General features: G+C 40.7%; 1 protein-coding gene and 1 pseudogene across 1 annotated transcript in view; both read right to left on the bottom strand.

Annotated features, from left to right (window-relative positions):
* SQSTM1 (sequestosome 1) overlaps positions 1-19,854 on the bottom strand; it is a 71,103-nt gene that overhangs the window by 48,958 nt on the left and 2,291 nt on the right. The gene's annotated exons all lie outside the window — the stretch shown is intronic.
* LOC102278880 (large ribosomal subunit protein eL31-like) lies at positions 3,057-3,415 on the bottom strand (annotated as a pseudogene).

Here is a 19,854-nt window from a genome sequence, read left to right as displayed (position 1 = left end):
GGACATAAACTCAAAAGCTTTTTCACACCAAAGGAAACCATAAACAAAATGAAAAGACAACCCACAGAATGAGAGAAAACGTTTGAAAGTTATGTGGCTGACAAAGAATTAGTCTCCAAAATTTACAAACAGCTCATGCAGCTCAATATCATCAAAACAAACAACTCAATCAAAAAATAGGCAGAAGATACAATACACATTTCTCCAGAGAAGACATACAGATGGCCAGGAAGAATATGAAAAGATGTTCAACATCACTAATTATTATAGAAATGTAGAAAAAAAACTACATTGAGATATTACCTCACACCAGTGAATATGGTTATTGTCAAAAAAATCCACAAATAAATGCTGGAGAGGGTGTGGACGGAAGGGAAAATTCTCCTACACCACTGATGGGAATGTAACTGGTACAGCCACTATGGAGAAAAGTATGGAGGTTCCTTAAAAAACTAAACACAGAGCTACCATATCATCCTGCAGTCCCATTCCTGGGCATATATCCAGCAACAAAAACCCAGCACAGCAAAAATAAAAATAAATACACTAATATTTTAAAAGAATGAAATGATGCTATTTGCAGCAACATGGATTGACCTAAAGCCTATCATACTGAGTGAAGTAAGTTAGAAAAGTGAAGTATCATATGATATTGCTTATATGTGGAATCTAAAAAAAAAAAAAATTATACAAATGAACTTATTTACAAAACAGACTCATAGACTTAGAGAAGAAACTAGGGTGGGGGAAGAGGGGGAGAAGGGATAGTTAGGGAGTTTAGGAATGACATGTACACACTGCTACATTTTAAATGGTTCACCAACAAGGACCTACTGTATAGCACATAGAACTCTGCTCAATATTATACAACAACCTAAATGGGAAAGAATTTGAAAAGAAACAGATATGTGTATAATTGAATTACTTTGCTATACACCTGAAACTAACACATCATTATTAATTACCTATACTCCAATATAAAATGAAAGGTTAAGTAAACAAATAAAGGGAGGCCCAGAATAAGAGCTCAGGTGAGGGCCTGTTTGATATTACTAAAAGCCTCTTCTTGTTCCACAGTCCAAAGTAATGGCTCTGTATCTGGGCATTTAGTGGCTTCATATAGAGGCTTAGCCATTGGACCAAATCCTGGAATTTAAATTCCACAAAATTCTACCATGCCTAAGAAGGTACAAATATGTTTATCTTTGGGATGTTTAGGCCTAATATAGCTTGTTTTCTATCTGGAAATAACTATTTCCAGGGTTTATAACATATCCCAGATATTTAAACTGTTGCTTTGAGATTTGTGCCTTTATGTGGGAGACCCTTTAATCCCAGGCCTCAAGGAAACCAAGGACTTCAAGGGTATTCTGATCTGAGGTCTCCATTGTGGGCTACATATTAACATACCATCCACACACTGTAGAATCATCCTTCTTTTAGGTGTATTTCCTTCCGTTCCTTTCCTAGGGCCTGGGAGAACAAGCGTGGGCTGTCCTGAAACCCCTGAGGCAATACTGTCCAGGTATATTCTTGCATTTGGCCTGAGTAAGGGTTAGTCCACTCAAAGGCAGAGACTGTGATGAGCAATGAACTGGGGTGAAAAAAGAAGGCATTCTGAAGGTCAACCACAGTAAACCATTAGGCATCTCTAGGAATCTTGACTAATACAAGGATTGGCCAAGAGGTGATGTACAGGGACCACTACATCACTTACTGCTCGAAAGTCTTGTTCCATTTGATATTCCCCATTTGACTTAACAACTGGCAGAACAGGGGTATTGCTGAGAGACGGACAGGGCACTAAGAGGCCATGTGTTAAGAATTTATCTATGAAGGCTGCAAATCCTTTTTGCTTCCAACTTTATGGAATACTGTCTCTTGTCAGAATAAGCGACTTCTGCCTTAAAGCTAATTTTTACAGGTTGGGCATTTATAGCCTTCCCAGGGATTCCTTTGTCTCAAACTGTGGGGTTTACTGTGTGTAGAATACGGCTGGGAAAAAGCCCTTGTTCCTCTAGCTGATTTAGAGTCGAGAAAAGGGGCTGCCTGGTGCCTCCTAATCATAACATGGCTCTGAAGGAGCCCAGATGGTCTCTCCCCAGCAGTGGGGCAGGACTGCTGCTGTGTAGCCACTCAGTTGTGTCCAACTCTTCGTGACCTCATGGACTATAGCCCACCAGGCTCCTCTGTCCATGGGATTCTCCACGCAAGAATATGGGAGTGGACTGCCATTTCCTTCTCCAAGGGGTAGGACATTTAGGCACAGCTAAAAAGGCATGTGAAGCCACTGTTCAAATTGGCAAGTGAAAAGGCCCAGTGAAGTAATGGGTGCAAGGCTTTCCACTGACATCACTCAACGTATAGCTTTTAGAGGAGAGGCCCATTATGAGAGATTAGGACAGAGTGAGTAGCTTCTGTATCAAGTAAAAAAAAAAAAAAAAAAAGGATTTTCTCACCTGCTACATCAAAAACCACCCAGGGCTCCTCAGTGGAGATAGATATCTTATGTGGGAGGAAGGTACCAGGCTTCCTTGGTCACCCAGCATGACCACCTCAGGAATGGGCATCCTCTTCCCCTTTGAACCAGGAAAGGTCCCACTTGCAATGACCTTGGAAGTGTGTTTGAAGACTGGGCATGGACCAGTCTGAGCATGGACCAGGGGACTCCTTTCCAGTATGTACAGGCCCAGTGGCCAGCTGACTTGCATTTGAAGCCCTTGCTGGGTTTTGTTTTTGTTTTACGGTTTAATAACTTTACTAGACAATAAGCCGGAGAAGGCAGTGGCACCCCACTCCAGTACTCTTGCCTGGAAAATCCCGTGGACAGAGGAGCCTAGTAGGCTGCAGTCCATGGGGTCACTAAGAGTCAGACACGACTGAGCGACTTCACTTTCACTTTTCACTTTCATGCATTGGAGAAGGAAATGGCAACCCACTCCAGTGTTCTTGCCTGGAGAATCCCAGGGACAGAGGAGCCTGGTGGGCTGCCACCTCTGGGGTCACACAGAGTTGGACACGACTGAAGTGACGCAGCAGCAGCAGACAATGAGCAGTTAGTTCTCATCCACATTAACTGTAGATTTTTAAAGTGGTGACAGGCACATGGGTAACCAACATATAGAGCTTCTTTGGTGAATCTTCATTATATTTTCAGGACAACCACACACAGATACGATATGGGACACTTCTTATTCCTTTGGCCCAGGCAACTTTGTTGAACTTGGTGTCAATGCATACATCTGGGGTTCCCATCTCCTTCATGGCAACTTTCTGGGTTTCTTTGAGTGCCTATGGGGCACGCTTTCAGAAACCCACTCCATGGATATGCTTGTGAATGTCAAGTGTATTCTCTGGTCACTACCTTATTGATGGCAGACCAGCCCTTCTTGCTGTCCTTCTTTGCTGGTGCCATCCTGCCAAGCCAGGGTTGGAAAGGAAACCCCTTGCTGGTTTATCTCCAAATGAATGTTTAAACTTCCTTCGCTCCCTTGGGTAGCCCTGAGGTTGCAAGGTATGACTGACAGCAACAGCCATCAGTTAAGCATGAGCCCTGGTCTGCCTATTTTCACAGTGGTTCTTTCTTCCTCCTCAACTTGATCTCGATTATTAAATACCACAAAGGCTACCTACCTCTAGGGGTTTTGTGGGCATAATACCAGGGTTGGACTGGCTGATAAAATGTTGCAGAAGCAGGGGGTTGACACTCAGGAGTAGGAGAATCAATATTACTAAATTTTCTAAAAGGTTCATAAGCTGCTCCTGAAAAAAAGCTGAATTTTCTTTTTCTTCTTGGTTCACTTCTTTAAACTTTTTATAATTAACTGGCCTTTTTTATATACTTTCTCATTTGTTCTAATACACATTGGGTCATGTGGTTCCTTGGCTTTTGCTCCCTCCAAGGAATTATATTCAAATGGGCTCCTAGCTTAGAAGAGGATCCTCCCATGTTGAGTAGACTGCAACTGGTAAAGAGCATTCCTAGAAATGAATTCGAGCATCCCAGAGACATTCACGGCGAGGCTTTTGCCACAAGTGGGTTGGAGTGTCCTCCAAATTCCCTTCTTACCCAATGGGACTTTGAGCATCCTCTACTTTCCCAACTGGAGTCTCTGATTAACTGGACATCTAACTAGACACCACTGGTTGACTTGGCCTCTTTCACAAGGGTCATGGGCAGGGGGAGGTTTGTACTGGGGCACTGCCAGGACTCTCCCTGAGGGGGTCTGTGTATTTAGAGCTTATGTCCTATAGTAAGTTTCCTTATGCTGGGGTGTATTCCTCGAGACTGAGCATCTATAACGTTTATAATGTGGGCTTCTGGGCAGCATCCACCTAAAAGGCTGTCCAGAGCAGTGTGTGGGCTGCCAAGGCCTGAAGTGAAGGAAGTGAACTGAAGTCGCTCAGTCGTGTCCCACTCTTTGCGACCCCGTAGACTGTAGGCCACCAGGCTCCTCCATCCGTGGGATTCTCCAGGCAAGAATACTGGAGTGGGTTGCCATTTCCTTCTCCAGGGGATCTTCCCGACCCAGGGATCGAACCCAGGTCTCCCGCATTGCAGGCAGACACTTTAACCTCTGAGCCACCAGGAGTGACTTGAAGTGAAGGGGGTCCTAGCAAAAAGGAGCAAAGGAAAATGCCATGGGGGTCAAGAACTGAATTCCTAGAGGTGGGAGTATCCCTACAGGGGATTTTTGGACAAAGAGTAAGGTAAGACATTAGACAGCAGAAGAACCCCAAACCCTCTCCCCTATTTCTTTGGTGGCTATCATAAAATTGAGAAGAGTCTGATGATTCCATCTAACATAGGCAACAATGAGTCTGGACAGTGTTTCCCATGTAATTTAACATACTAAATGAACCCAATTAGTTTAGGATCTCTCTTTGGGATGCTCTTGGGTCCCTGTGAAGCACCCCAAAGTCAGCTGAAGATCTTTAATTGGAATTTCACATTTGGGAAGTCTGTCAAAAACTTCAAAAAGTTTTTATGGCTGCACTGTGCAGTTTGTGAGATCTTACTTCTCTGATCAGGGATCAAATCCATGTCCCCTGCAGCACAAGCACAGAGCCCTCACCATGGGACTGTGAGGAACTTCCTTCAAAAAGTTTTAAAACACTTGGTTATATAGGATTAAAAGTTGTGAAACAATGAGGTAAGGTGAAAAAAATATTTCAAGAATAAAATAGAGATCATGTAAAGGCACCCACTCCAGTATTCTTGGGCTTTCCTGATGGCTCAGCTGGTAAAGAATCCGCCTGTAATGCAGGAGACCTGGATTCAATCCCCAGGTTGGGAAGATTCCCTAGAGAAGGGAAAGGCCACCCACTCCAGTATTCTGGCCTGGAGAATTCAAAGGACTCAGTCCATGGGGTCACAAAGGGTTGGACACGACTGAGCGACTTTCACTTCACTTTAAAGGCACAGAAACTCACACGTTTTATCAAAAGCAGCATTCCAGGAAAACTGTTCTCTTGTGAGACAGAGAAGCAAATCCAGTTCTGCATCAGCCTACTATTAATAAAATCCATTTCCCTGATCAAATTTAATCCAACCTTAGAAAATCCTGACCAAATCCAAGACTTTTCAGAATGTTCCTTTTTCTGCAAACTTTTTGCAACTTTCTGTAGCCATGTTATTTTGTCACATTTTTTTAAAATTTATTTATTTTAGTTGAAAGATAATTGCTTTACAATATTGTGTTGGTTTCTGCCATACATCAACATGAATCAGCCATAGGTATACGTATGTTTCCTCACTCCTGAATCTCCCTCCCACCTCCCACACCCTCTAGGTTGTCACAGATCCCCAGTTTGAGTTCCCTGAATCATAGAACAAATTCCCATTGGCTATCCACTGCAAGGAGATCCAGCCAGTCAATCCTAAAGGAAATCAGTCCTGAATATTCATTGGAAGGACTGATGCTGAAGCTGAAACTCCAAAACTCTGGCCACCTGATGCGAAGAACTGACTCATTGGAAAAGACCCTGATGCCGGGTAAGACTGAAGGCAGGAGAAGGGGACAACTGAGGATGAGATGGTTGCTTGGCATCACTGACTCGATGGACATGAGTTTGAGCAAGCTCTGGGAGTTGGTGATGGACAGGGAAGCCTGGCGTGCTGCAGTCCATGGTGTTGCAAAGAGTCGGACATGACTGAGCGACTGAACTGAATGGATCCACTTTACATACGGTAGTGTGATACATTTCCGTGCTACTGTGTACATTTGTCCCACCCTCTCCGTCCCCTCTTCCCATGTCCATAAGTCTGTTCTCTATGTCCGCATCTCCACTGCTGACCTGTAAGGAGGTTCATCAGTACCATATTTCTAGATTGCATATATATGCATTAAAATATTATCTTTTTCTCTTTCTGATTTACTTCACTCTGTATAATAGGCTCTAGGTTCATCCACCGTATTTTCACTGACGCAAATGTGTTCTTTTTTATGGCTGGGTAATATGGCTGGTACATATAATATTGTATATACGTACACCACAGCTTCTTTATTCATTCGTCTGTCAGTGGACATCTAGGGTGCTTCCATGCACTAGCTATGGTAAACAGTGCTGTAATGAACATTGGCATCCATGTTTTATTCAGTTATGGTTTTCTTAGGGTGTATGTCCAGTAATAGGACTGTTGGACCAAATGGCAGGGTTATTCCGTTTTTTAAGGAATCTCCACAGTGTCTTCCATAGTGGCTGTATCAATATACATTCCCACCAACAGTGCAAGAGGGCTCCCTTTTCTCCACACCCTCTCCAGCATTTACTGTTTGTAGACTTTTTGATGATGGACGTTCTGATCAGTGTGAGAGGTAGTTCACTGTAGTTTTGATTTGCATTTCTCTAATAATGACTGATGCTGAGCATATTTTCATGTGTTTATTAGCCATCTGTATGTCTTCTTTGGAGAAATGTCTGTTTAGATTTTTGCCCACTTTCTGATTGGGTTGTTTGATTTCTGGTATTGAGTTGCATGAGCTGCTTGTACATTTTAGAAATCAATCCTGTCAGTTGTTTCATTTTCTATTATTTTCCACTATTCTGAGGGTCGTCTTTTCACCTGACTTATAGTTTCTTTTGCTCTGCAAAGCCTCTGACTTTAATTAGGTCTCACTTGTTTATTTCCATCACTCTAGGAGGTGGGTCATAGAGAAGCTTGCTATGAGGTATGTCATAGTGTTCTGCCTATGTTTTCCTCCAAGAGTTTTATAGTCTTTGGCCTTACATTTAGGTCTTTAATCCGTTTTTAGTTTTATTTCTGTTTATGGTGTTAGGAAGTGTTCCAATTTCATTATTTTACATGTAGCTGTCCAGTTCTCCCTGCACCACTTATTGAAGAGGCTATCTTTGCCTCATTGTATATTCCTGCCTCCTTTGTAAAAAACAAAGTACCCATAGGTGTGTGGGTTTATCTCTGGGCTCCCTATCTTGTTCCATTGGGCTATATTTCTGTTTTTGTACCAGTACCATACTGTCATGATGACTATAGCTCTGTAGTATAGTCTGAAGTCAGGAAGGTTGATTCTTCAGCTCTGTTCTTTTTTTTTTTTTTTTAATTGGAGGCGAATTAATTTACAGTATTGTGGTGATTTGGGCCATACATTGACATGAATCAGCCATGGGTGCACATGTGTCCCCCCATCCTGAACCCCCTCCCACCTCCCTCCCCACCCAATCCCTTGGGTTGTCCCTGAGCACCGGCTTTGAGTGCCCTGCTTCATGCATCAAGCTTGCACTTGTCATCTATTTTACATATGATAATATACATGTTTCAATGCTATTCTCTCAAATCACCCCACCCTTGCCTTCTCCCACAGCATCCAAAAGTCTGTTCTTTACATCTGTGTCTCTTTTCTCCAGCTCCATTCTTCTTTCTCAAGATTACTTTGGCTATTCAGGGTCTCTTGTGTTTCCATATAAATTGTGAAATTTTTCTTTCTAGTTCTTTGAAAAATGCCACTGGTAATTTGATAGGGATTGCAGTGAATCTGTAGATTGCATTTGATAGTATAATCACAATACTGATTCTTCCAACTCAGGAACATGGAATATCTCTCCATCTGTTTATGTCTTCTTGATTTCTTTATCAGTGTTTTATAGTTTTCTGCATACAGCTCTTTTGTTCCTTCAGTCAGTTCAGTTCAGTTCAGTCGGTCAGTCGTGTCCGACTCTTTGAGACCCCATGAATCTCAGCACGCCAGGCCTCCCTGTCCATCACCAACACCCGGAGTTCACTCAGACTCACATCCATTGAGTCAGTGATGCCATCCAGCCATCTCATCCTCTGTCGGCCCCTTCTCCTCCTGCCCCTAATCCCTCCCAGCATCAGAGTCTTTTCCAATGAGTCAACTCTTCACATGAGGTGACCAAAGTACTGGAGTTTCAGCTTTAGCATCATTCCTTCCAAAGAAATCCCAAGGCTGATCTCCTTCAGAACGCACTGGTTGGATCTCCTTGCAGTCCAAGGGACTCTCAAGAGTCTCCAACACCACAGTTCAAAAGCATCAATTCTTCGACACTCAGCTTTCCTCACAGTCCAACTCTCACATCCATATATGACCACTGGAAAAACCATAGCCTTGACTAGATGGACCTTTGTTGCAAAGTAATGTCTCTGCTTTTGAATATGCTATCTAGGTTGGTCATAACTTTCCTTCCAAGGAGTAAGCGTCTTTTAATTTCATGGCTGCAGTCACTATCTGCAGTGATTTTGGAGCCCAAGAAAATAAAGTCTGACACTGTTTCCACTGTTTCCCCAACTATTTCCCATGAAGTGATGGGACCAGATGTCTTAGGTAGGTTTATTTCTAGATATTTTATTCTTTTTGTTGCAATGGTAAATGGGATTGGTTCCTTTATTTCTTTTTCTGATTTTTCATTTTTAGTGTATAGGAACACAAGTGATCTATGTATTGATTTTGTATCCTGTGACTTTACTAAACTCACTGATTAGCTCTAGTAATTTTCTGATAATATCTTTAGGGTTTTCTATGTATAGTATCTTATCAACAAACAGTGAGAGTTTTACTTCTTTTCTGTTAAGTTTTACTTGTTTTCTTTTCTTTAATCCTGTTCTGGATTCCTTTTACTTCTTTTTCTTCTCTGATTGCCATAGTTAGGACTTGCAGAACTCTGTTGAGTAACAGTGGCAAGAGTGGGCACCCTTGTCTTGTTCCTGATCTTAGAAAGAATGCTTTCAGTTTTACACCATTGAGAATAATGTTTGCTGTAGGTTTATCATATATGGGTTTTATTATGTTGAGGTTTGTTCCTTTTTGCCCATTTTTGAAGTTTTTATCATAAATGGGTACTCAATTTTGTCAAAATCTTTTTCTGCACCTATTGAGATTATCATATGATTTTTATCTTTCAATTTGTAATATGGTGTATATCACATTGATTAATTTGTGTATACGCAGGAATCCTTGCATCCCTGAGATAAACCGGACTTGACCATGGTGTATGAACTTTTTAATGTGTTGTTGAATTCTGTTTGCTAGAATTCTGTTAAGGATTTTTGCATCTATGTTCATCAGTGATACTGGCCTGTATTTTCTTTTTTTGTGCTGTCTTTAATCTGGTTTTAGGATCAGGGTGATGGTGGCCTCATAGAATGTGAGTTTGGAAGTGTTCCTTCCTCTCTAATGTTTTGAAAGAGTTTAAGAAGGATAGGCCTTACCTCTTCTCTAAATATTTGATAGAATTCACCTGGGAAGTGATCCGGCCCTGTGCTTCTGTTTTGGGGGAGATTTTTTATCACAGTTTTGATTTTTGTGCTTCTAACTGACTTGTTCATAATTTCTATTTCTTCCTGATTCAGTCTTTGAAGCTTGAACTTTTCTAAAAATCTATCCATTTCTTCCAAGTTGCCCATTTTGTTGGCATACAGTTGCTTGTAATAGTCCCTTATGTCTGTCATAACCTCTCCTTTTTCACTTCTAATTTTATTGATTTGATTCTTCTCTTTTTTTCTTGATGAGTCTGGCTAATGGTTTGTCAATTTTGTTCATCTTCTCGAAGAACCAGCTTTTCGTTTTATTAATCCTTACTACTGTTTCATTCATTTCTTTTTCATTTATCTCTGCTCTGATCTTTATGATTTCTTTCCTTCTACTAACTTTGGGAAGGTTTTGTTCTTCTTTTTCCAGTGGTTTTAGATGTAAAGTTAGGCAGTCTATTTAATGTTTTTCTTGAGATAAGATTATATTGCTATGAACTTCCCTCTTAGAACTGCTCTTGCTGCATCCCATAGGTTTTGGGTCATCATGTTTCATCATTTGTTTCTAAGAATTTTTTAATTTCCCTTTTATTTCTTTAGTAATTTGTTCATTATTTAGAAACGTATTATTTAGCCTCCATGTGTTTGGTTTTTTTACATTTTTCCCCCTGTAATTGATATTAGTCTCATAGCATTGTGGTCAGAAAAGATGTTCAATACAATTTCAATTTTCTTAAATTTTCTGAGGCTTGACTTGTGACCCAAGATGTGGTCTATCCTGGAGAATGTTCCATGTGCATTTGAAAAGAAGGTGTATTCTTCAGCATTTGGATGGAATGTCCTGAAGATATCAACTATATCCATCTGGTCTAATGTGTCATTTAAGGCTTCTGTTTCTTTGTTAATTCTCTGTTTTGATGGTCTGTCCATTGGTGTGAGTGGGATGTTGAAGTCTCCTACTATTATTGTGTTACTGTCAGTTTTTCCTTTTATGTCTGTTAGTGTTTGTCTTATGTATTGAGATGCTCCTATGTTGGGTGCATAAATATTTACAATTGTTATGTCTTCTTCATGGATTGACCCCTTGATCGTTATGTAGTGTCCTTCCATCTCTTGTAATGGTCTTTATTTTAAAGTCTATTTTATCTGATATAATTATTGCTACTCCCGCTTTTTTTGATTTCTATTTGCATGGAATATCTTTTTTCATCCTCTCACTTTCAGTCTGTATGTGTCTCTAGGTCTAAAGTGGGTTTCTTGTAGACAGCAATGTATGTGGGTCTTGTTTTTGTGTCCATTCAGCCAGTCTGCATTTTTTGGCTAGTGCATTTAATCCACTTACATTTAAAGTAATCATTGATATATATCTGACAAGAATGCAGGAGACCAGGATTTAATCCCTAGGTTGGGAAGATCCCCAGGAGAAAAGAATGCCAATCCATTCCAGTATTCTTGCCTGGAAAATTCCATGGACAGAGGAGCCTGGTGGACTACAGTCCATGGGGTTGCAAAGAATCAGACACGACTGAGTGGTTAACACTTTCACTTTTCACTTACATTCCTAGGAGGGCCGACAGGAGCTACTCCACGTTCAAGGTCAGGAGGGGTGGCAGTGAGGAGATACCCCTTGTCCAAGGTAAGAGAAACCCAAGTAAGATGGTAGGTGTTGCGAGAGGGTATCAGAGGGCAGACACACTGAAACCATAATCACAGAAAACTAGTCAATCTGATCACACGGACCACAGCCTTGTCTAACTCAATGAAACTAAGCCATGCCCTGTGGGGCCACCCAAGACAGACGGGTCATGGTGGAGAGGTCTGACAGAATGTGGTCCACTGGAGAAGGGAATGGCAAACCACTTCAGTATTCTTGCCTTGAGAAACCCATGAACAGTATGAAAAGGCAAAATGATAGGATACTGAAAGAGGAACTCCCCAGGTCGGTAGGTGCCCAATATGCTACTGGAGATCAGTGGAGAAATAACTCCAGGAAGAAGGAAGGGATGGAGCCAAAGCAAAAACAATACCCAGTTGTGGATGTGACTGGTGATAGAAGCAAGGTCTAATATTATAAAGAACAATATTGCATAGAAATCTGGAATGTTAGGTCCATGAATCAAGGCAAATTAGAAGTGGTCAAACAGGAGATGGCAAGAGTGAACATCGACATTCTAGGAATCACAGAACTAAAATGGACGGGAATGGGTGAATTTAACTCAGACGACCATTATATCTATTACTGTGGGCAGGAATCCCTTAGAAGAAAAGGAGTAGCCATAATGGTCAACAAAAGAGTCCGAAATGCCATACTTGGATGCAATCTCAAAAATCACACACAGTATGATACTGGTACTGTTCGTTTCCAAGGCAAACCATTCAATATCACAGTAATCCAAGCCTATGCCCCAACCAGTAACACTGAAGAAGCTGAAGTTGAACGATTCTATGAAGACTTACAAGACCTTTTAGAACTAACACCCAAAAAAGAGGTCCTTTTCATTATAGGGGACTGGAATGCAAAAGTAGGAAGTCAAGAAACACCTGGAGTAACAGGCAAATTTGGCCTTGGAGTATGGAATGAAGCAGGGCAAAGGCTAATAGAGTTTTGCCAAGAGAACGCATTGATCATAGAAAACACCCTCTTCCAACAACACAAGAGAAGACTCTAGGCATGGACATCACCAGATGGTCAACACTGAAATCAGACTGATTATATTCTTTGCAGCCAAAGATGGAGAAGCTCTATACAGTCAGCAAAAACAAGACTGGGAGCTAACTGTGGCTCAGATCATGAACTCCTTATTGCCAAATTCAGACTTAAATTGAAGAAAGTAGGGAAAACCACTAGACCATACAGGTATGACCTAAATCAAATCCCTTATGATTATACAGTGGAAGTGAGAAATAGATTTAAGGGACTAGATCTGATAGATAGAGTGCCTGATGAACTATGGACGGAGGTTCATGACATTGTACAGGAGACAGGAATCAAGACCATCCCCATGGAAAAGAAATGCAAAAAAGCAAAACAGCTATCTGAGGAGGCCTTACAAATAGCTGTGAAAAGAAGAGATGCAAAAGCAAAGGAGAAAAGGAAAGATATAAGCATCTGAATGCAGAGTTCCAAAGAATAGCAAGGAGAGATAAGACAGCCTTCCTCAGCAATGCAAAGAAATAGAGGAAAACAACAGAACGGGAAAGACTAGAGAGCTCTTCAAGAAAATTAGGGATACCAAGGGAACATTTCATGCAAAAATGGGCTCAATAAAGGACAGAAATGGTATGGACCTAACAGAAGCAGAAGATATTAAGAAGATGTGGCAAGAATACACAGAAGAACTGTACAAAAAAGATCATCATGACCAAAATAATCATGATGTTGTGATCACTCACCTAGAGCCAGATATCCTGGAATGTGAAGTCACCTAGAGCCAGACATCCTGGAATGTGAAGTCAGTGCTTAGAAAGCATCAGTACGAACAAAGCTAGTGGAGGTAATGGAATTCCAGTGGAGCTATTTCAAATCCTGAAAGATGATGCTAGGAAAGTGCTGCACTCAATATGCCAGCAAATTTGGAAAACTCAGCAGTGGCCACAGGACTGGAAAAGGCCCGTTTTCATTCCAATCCCAAAGAAAGGCAATGCCAAAGAATGCTCAAACTACCACACAATTGCACTCATCTCACACGCTAGTAAAGTAATGCTCAAAATTCTCCAAGCCAGGCTTCAGCAATACGTGAACCGTGAACTTCCAGATGTTCAAGCTAGTTTTAGAAAAGGCAGAGGAACCAGAGATCAAATTGCCAACATCCGCTGGATCATGGAAAAAGCAAGAGAGTTCCAGAAAAACATCTATTTCTGCTTTATTGACTATGCCAAAGCCTTTGACTGTGTGGATCACAATAAACTGTGGAAAATTCTGAAAGAGATGGGAATACCAGACCACCTGACCTGCCTCTTGAGAAACCTATATGCAGGTCAGAAGCAACAGTTTGAACTGGACATGGAACAACAGACTGGTTCCAAATAGGAAAAGGAGTACATCAAGGCTATATATTGTCACCCCGCTTATTTAACTTATATGCAGAGTACATCATGAGAAACGCTGGGCTGGAGGAAGCACAAGCTGGAATCAAGATTGCCAGGAGAAATGTCAATAACCTCAGATATGCAGATGACACCACCCTTATGGCAGAAAGTGAAGAGGAACTAAAAAGCCTCTTGATGAAAGTCAAAGAGGAGAGTGAAAAAGTTGTCTTAAAGCTCAACATTCAGAAAACAAAGATCATGGCATCTGGTCCCATCACTTCATGGGAAATAGATGGGGAAACAGTGGAAGCAGTGTCAGACTTAATTTTGGGGGGCTCCAAAAATCACTGCAGATGGTGACTGCAGCCATGAAATTAAAAGACGCTTACTCCTTGGAAGGAAAGTTATGACCAACCTAGACAGCATATTCAAAAGTAGAGACATTACTTTGACAACAAAGGTCAGATAGTCAAGGCTATGGTTTTTCCAGTTGTCATGTATGGATGTGAGAGTTGGACTGTGAAGAAAGCTGAGTGCCAAAGAATTGATGCTTTTGAACTGTGGTGTTGGAGAAGACTCCTGAGAGTCCCTTGGACTGCAAGGGGATCCAACGAGTCCATTCTAAAGGAGATCAGTCCTTAGTGTTCATTGGAAGGACTGATGCTGAAGCTGAATCTCCAGTACTTTGACCACCTCATGAGAAGAGTTGACCCACTGGAAAAGACTCTGATGCTGGGAGGGATTGAGGGCAGGAGGAGAAGGGGACGGCAGAGGATGAGATGGCTGGATGGCATTACCAACTCGATGGACATGAGTTTGAGTGAATTCCGGGAGTTGGTGATGGACAGGGAGGCCTGGTGTGCTGCAGTTCATGGGGTCGCAAAGAGTCGGATGTGACTGAGTGACTGAACTGAACTGACTAGAACAAATAAAGAATAAACAAACAGATGAACACAATCACTGAAATAAATACTGTAAAAGGAATCTATAGTGGAATAACTGAGGCAGAAGAATGGATAAGTGAGTTGGAAGATAGAATTGTGGAAATAACTGCTGAAGAGCAGAATAAATAAAAAATAATGAAAAGAATTCAGGATAGTCTTAGAGACCTCTGGGACAATATTAAACACACCAACATTTGACTTAAAGGGGTCCCAGAAGAAGAAGAGAAAAAGAAAGTGTCTGAGAAAATTTTTGAAGAGAGTATAGTCAAAAACTTCACTTATGTGGGAAAGGAAATAAATTAAGTCTAAGAAGTGAAGGGAGTCCCAAACAGGATAAACCAAAGGAGAAACGTGCCAAGATACATACCGATCTATTCTTTGGAACTCTGTATGTAGATGCTTATATCTTTCCTTTTCTCCTTTGCTTTTCACTTCTCTTCTTTTCACAGCTATTTGTAAGGCTATATTTTATTTCTGTAAGGCTTTATTTCTTCTAAGTCCTTGTTAAATGTGTTAATTGATTCTTGCATTTTCTCTATTCTATTTTCAAGGTTTTAGATCATTTTTACTATTATTACTCTGAATTCCATTTCAAGTAGTTTGCCTTATTTCCTCTCTCTTTATTTGGTCTTGTTAATTTCCACCTTGTTCCTTCATCTGTGCAATACTTCTGTCTTTTCATTTTTTTCCTAATTTACCGTGCTTGAGGCCTCCTTTGCCCAGGCTTTAGGGGTCGTATCCTTCTTCCTTTTGGTGTCTGCCCTCAGTGGGTAAGCCTGGTCCACTGGTTTGTGTAGACTTTGTGTTGGGAGGGACTTGTGTCTGCATTCTTGTTGGAGGAGGTGAGTTTCTTTTCCCTCTGCTGGGCAGGGTTGTGCTAAGTGATATGTTTTGGGATGTCTGTGGGAATCCTGTCTGTTGATGATTGAATTTGTGCTTTTGTCTTGCTTGTTGTTTGCATCTTGCACTGGGTGCTGCCAGCAGTTGGGTGATGCTGGGTCTTGTGTACAGGTGAAGACCTTTGTTTGAGTTTTCACTAATTAATACTTCCTGGGGTTAGGAGTTCTCTGGCAGTCCTGGATTCAGCACTTCCACTCCAAAGGCTCAGGCCCAAGACCGGTCAGGGAACTGAGATTCCACAAGTCGCTGTTATGGCATTAAAGGGAATTAAAACAAACACACGAAAACTAAAAACAAAACAAGAAACAAAAGACAAATCCCATATAAATGGTACAAACAAAGTCAGACAAATAATAACAAAAACAATGGACCACGCACACACAAACAAAACCAAAACAGTCCAAAGAAAAGAAAATACAAGAAAGTGACCTAGCAATTAAGGAAACCAAAAGTGTTATTTACCAAATAAAAACAAAACTAACTAAAAAAACTAACCAGGAAAGAAAACCAAAGCAGAATGCCAACTGGGGGATAAAGCAAAAAAATAAAAAAATAAAAAAAAATCAAACTAATAACTTGATGAAAAAAAAAAAAAAAAAAGAAGAAAAAAATAGAAAAGCAAAGTTAAATAGAAGTATGTAAAAAGATTTATGTATATTAAAGAATAACTATAGCAGGATAAGAACAATAAGAAAAACATACAAAATAAAAAATTAATTAAAAAAATTTTTTTAAGAAGAAAAAGAAAACAAAAAAGCCCACAGACCTGCAAAAGGCGAATGTAGAGGTAGAAGTATATAAAGGAAATAAAAAGTGTGATTTAAAAAAAAAAATTCTCAGAAGCTTAAATAGAGTTAATAGTAATAATAAAATCAACAACCACAGTAACAGAGGGGGTAAAAAAAAGGAAGAAAAAAAAAAGTCCAGAACCAATCACAGAACCAATCAAAACATGAGTAATAATAAATGTTTTTCTCAGATCTCAGCGTCCTTTCCCTTGTGAGTCACAGTCCACCTCCACTTCCCTAGGATGCTCTCCAACACTGGGCTGGTCTCTGGACCTGCTGTGGGGACAGCTCAGACTCTAATCTGGCGCTACTCCTGTGTATTCTTTTCTCCAGTGTCCACAGTTGCCAGAGCTACTGCGTTTACTTTTATGGGAACTCTCATTGTCCTTTTATATATTCCATAGATACAGAGTCTGCCTCGTTAACCATGTGGGTTTAATCTGCAGCTTGTACAGCTGGTAGGAAGATTTTCCATCCTCTTCCTTAGTCACACTGCCCCTGGGGTTCAATTGTGATATTACCTTCACCTCTGCATGTGGGTTGTCCACAGTAGTTTGCTCCAGAGGCTTCCCTGGAGGACTTGGGTGTGTCCAGTGAGGACCAGATACAGAGATGGCGCAGCTGCTTGGATTGCAGGGACCCCGGCAGTGCCAGGGACGCAGGAGAGCTGGCAGCCAGGGGAGCAGGAAATATAAGCACTTAGGGCCTTCTGTAGCCTCTAGCAGCTCTGCCTCAGAAGGGATCAAGCACGAAAATAGTGCAGCTGCTTGGATCAGGGGGTTTGTCCCTTATTCTTTCCCCATTCAGAAATAACAAGCTTAGAGAAGGAAATGGCAACCAACTCCAGTATTCTCGCTTGGAAAAGCCCACGAACAGAGGAACCTTGTGAGCTACAGTCCATGGGGTCGCAAAGAGTTGGACACAACTTAGCGACTAAACAACAACCACCTCAGATCATCAGGCATTAGATCCTGGAGGTTGGGTTTCCCTGCTATAGAGTACTGTTTTTGTGAAATCTCTGACTGCTTGCCTCTATCAAAATACTTAATAGGCATTACTATTTATAAAATAGATAATCAATAAGGACCTACTGTACAGCACAAGGAACTCTAAACTAAATACTCTAATGGCCTCCATGGGAAAAAAAATCTGAGAGTGGACACGTGTATGTGTATAACTGATTCACTTTGCTGCACACCTGGAACTAACACAGCATTGTACATCAACTATATTCCAATAAAATTAATTTAAAAAAGAAGAAATAACAAACTCCAGGACAAAATATTGGAGAAGGCAATGTCAACCCATTCCAGTACTCTTGCCTGGAAAATCCCATGGACAGAGGAGCCTGGTAGGCTGCAGTCCATGGGGTCGCTAAGAGTCGGACACGACTGAGTGACTTCACTTTCACTTTTCACTTTCATGCATTGGAGAAGGAGATGGCAACCCACTCCAGTGTTCTTGCCTGGAGAATCCCAGGGATGGGGGGCCCTGGTGGGCTGCCGTCTATGGGGTCGCACAGAGTCAGACACAACTGAAGCGACTTAGCAGCAGCAGCAGCAGGACAAAACATATTTCCATTCCACATACCTTCTTTTACGGAAAGCACACATCCTACTTTCCTTAAGCAACCATGACCTATCTTTTACATTAGCATTCCCTGATTGGACTATCCCATAACCTCTAGAAACATGCATCTTCCGAAAGAAGAACTTCTTTCCTTAATGTGGTCTGTGGTAAAAGATATGTGTCTGAGGGCACTCAGGGCTGTGCACTGGGACGACCCTGAGGGATGGGATAGGGAAGGAGGTGGGAGGGGGATTCAGGATGGGGGACACATGTACACCCAATGGCTGATTCATGTCAGTGTATGGCAAAACCACTACAATACTGTGAAGTAATGAGCCTCCAATTAAAATAAATTAATTTTTTTAAATAAGAAAAAAGCTATGTGTCTGATATACTCAAACATCTTTAGTTTCCCCCTCATAAGAAGACAAAAGTAGCAAAGGAGTAAATTTGGATCTGCTTAGCAATTAATGTTCCAATATTTCATCTTATTTGAAATGGCCTGGATCCTCAATGAATTCCTATTAACTTAATTTTGTTTCAAGTTATCAAAATGTGGAGAGACTATTTTAGATGGATATTTCCAAAACATGTAGCTCAGCTGGTAAAGAATTATTCCTATAGAGTTTACCAAAAAGCTCTTACCTCAGTAACCTTTACTTAAAAATGTAATCATATCAGGTTATTTTCCCTGTTGACAGATTTTATAACAATATGCACTTATTAACAATAATATGCACTTATTAACTTCCAGTAGGGTGTTCTTTGGAAGGAATGATGCTAAAGCTGAAACTCCAGTACTTAGGCCACCTCATGCAAAGAGTTGACTCATTGGAAAAGACTCTGATGCTGGGAGGGATTGGGCGCAGGAGAAGGGGACAATAGAGGATGAGATGGCTGGATGGCATCACTGACTTGATGGACGTGAGTCTGAGTGAACTCTGGGAGTTGGTGATGGACAGGGAGGCCTGGCGTGCTGCAATTCATGGGGTCGCAAAGAGTTGGATATGACTGAGCGACTGAACTGAACTGAACCCTAAGTACAATAAAAGTATTACATTTAAAAAAAAAAAGTATTACATTTAATGTTCATGATTCTAAAGATAGGTCTATATTAATTAAGCCTACAAGCTTAAAACCAAGCTCTAATACCAAATATTAATTTAATATTATCTCCCAGATCATATGTATCTGGAATGTATTCTGGTGAGTTTTATATTTCTGAGTATGTATATGAGGACTCAGTTTCTTTTAAGCCAATTAAATACAGTTCATTTACAAGTTAATTTTTACATAAAGACAGACAACAGAATCAGAGATCTTTTAGTTTTCCTGCTTGAATTTTAAAAGGTCTCTTTTAATACAAAAATACTTATTCAAAAAGATAAATGCACCCCAAAGTTCATTACAGCATTATTTACAACAGTCAAGATATGGAAGTAAACTAAGTGTGCATCCATGGATAAATGGATAAAGAGATGTTCATCTTCTTCTCAGAAGATAAAAAAGAATGAAATCTTGCAATTTGTAACAACATGGATGGAACTTGAGGGTCTTAAGTGAAATAAGTAAGGAGAAAGACACATACTCTATGATTTCAATCATGTGGAATAAAAACAAACACAACAAACAAATAATATAATAGCAACAAACTCAGATTTGTTGAGACAAATCAGTTTGTTAACTCAGCAGAGAACTGATCAGTGGTTACCAGAGGGCAAGGGACTGGGTGAGGGGGGAGCTACATGGTGATGGATGCTGACTAAACTTACAGGGGTGCTCACTCTGTAGTATATACAGATGTTATTTTATAATGCTGTACACTTGCAGCTTACATCATCATGATCATCTTCACCATCATCCTAAATAAAAAAGAGGTGTAATTCTCCCAAAATAAAAT

The sequence above is a fragment of the Bos mutus genome, chromosome 7 (genome assembly GCF_027580195.1).
Source record: "Bos mutus isolate GX-2022 chromosome 7, NWIPB_WYAK_1.1, whole genome shotgun sequence".
Taxonomy (NCBI): Eukaryota; Metazoa; Chordata; class Mammalia; order Artiodactyla; family Bovidae; genus Bos; species Bos mutus.
This window is presented reverse-complemented; position numbering and strand designations above follow the sequence as displayed.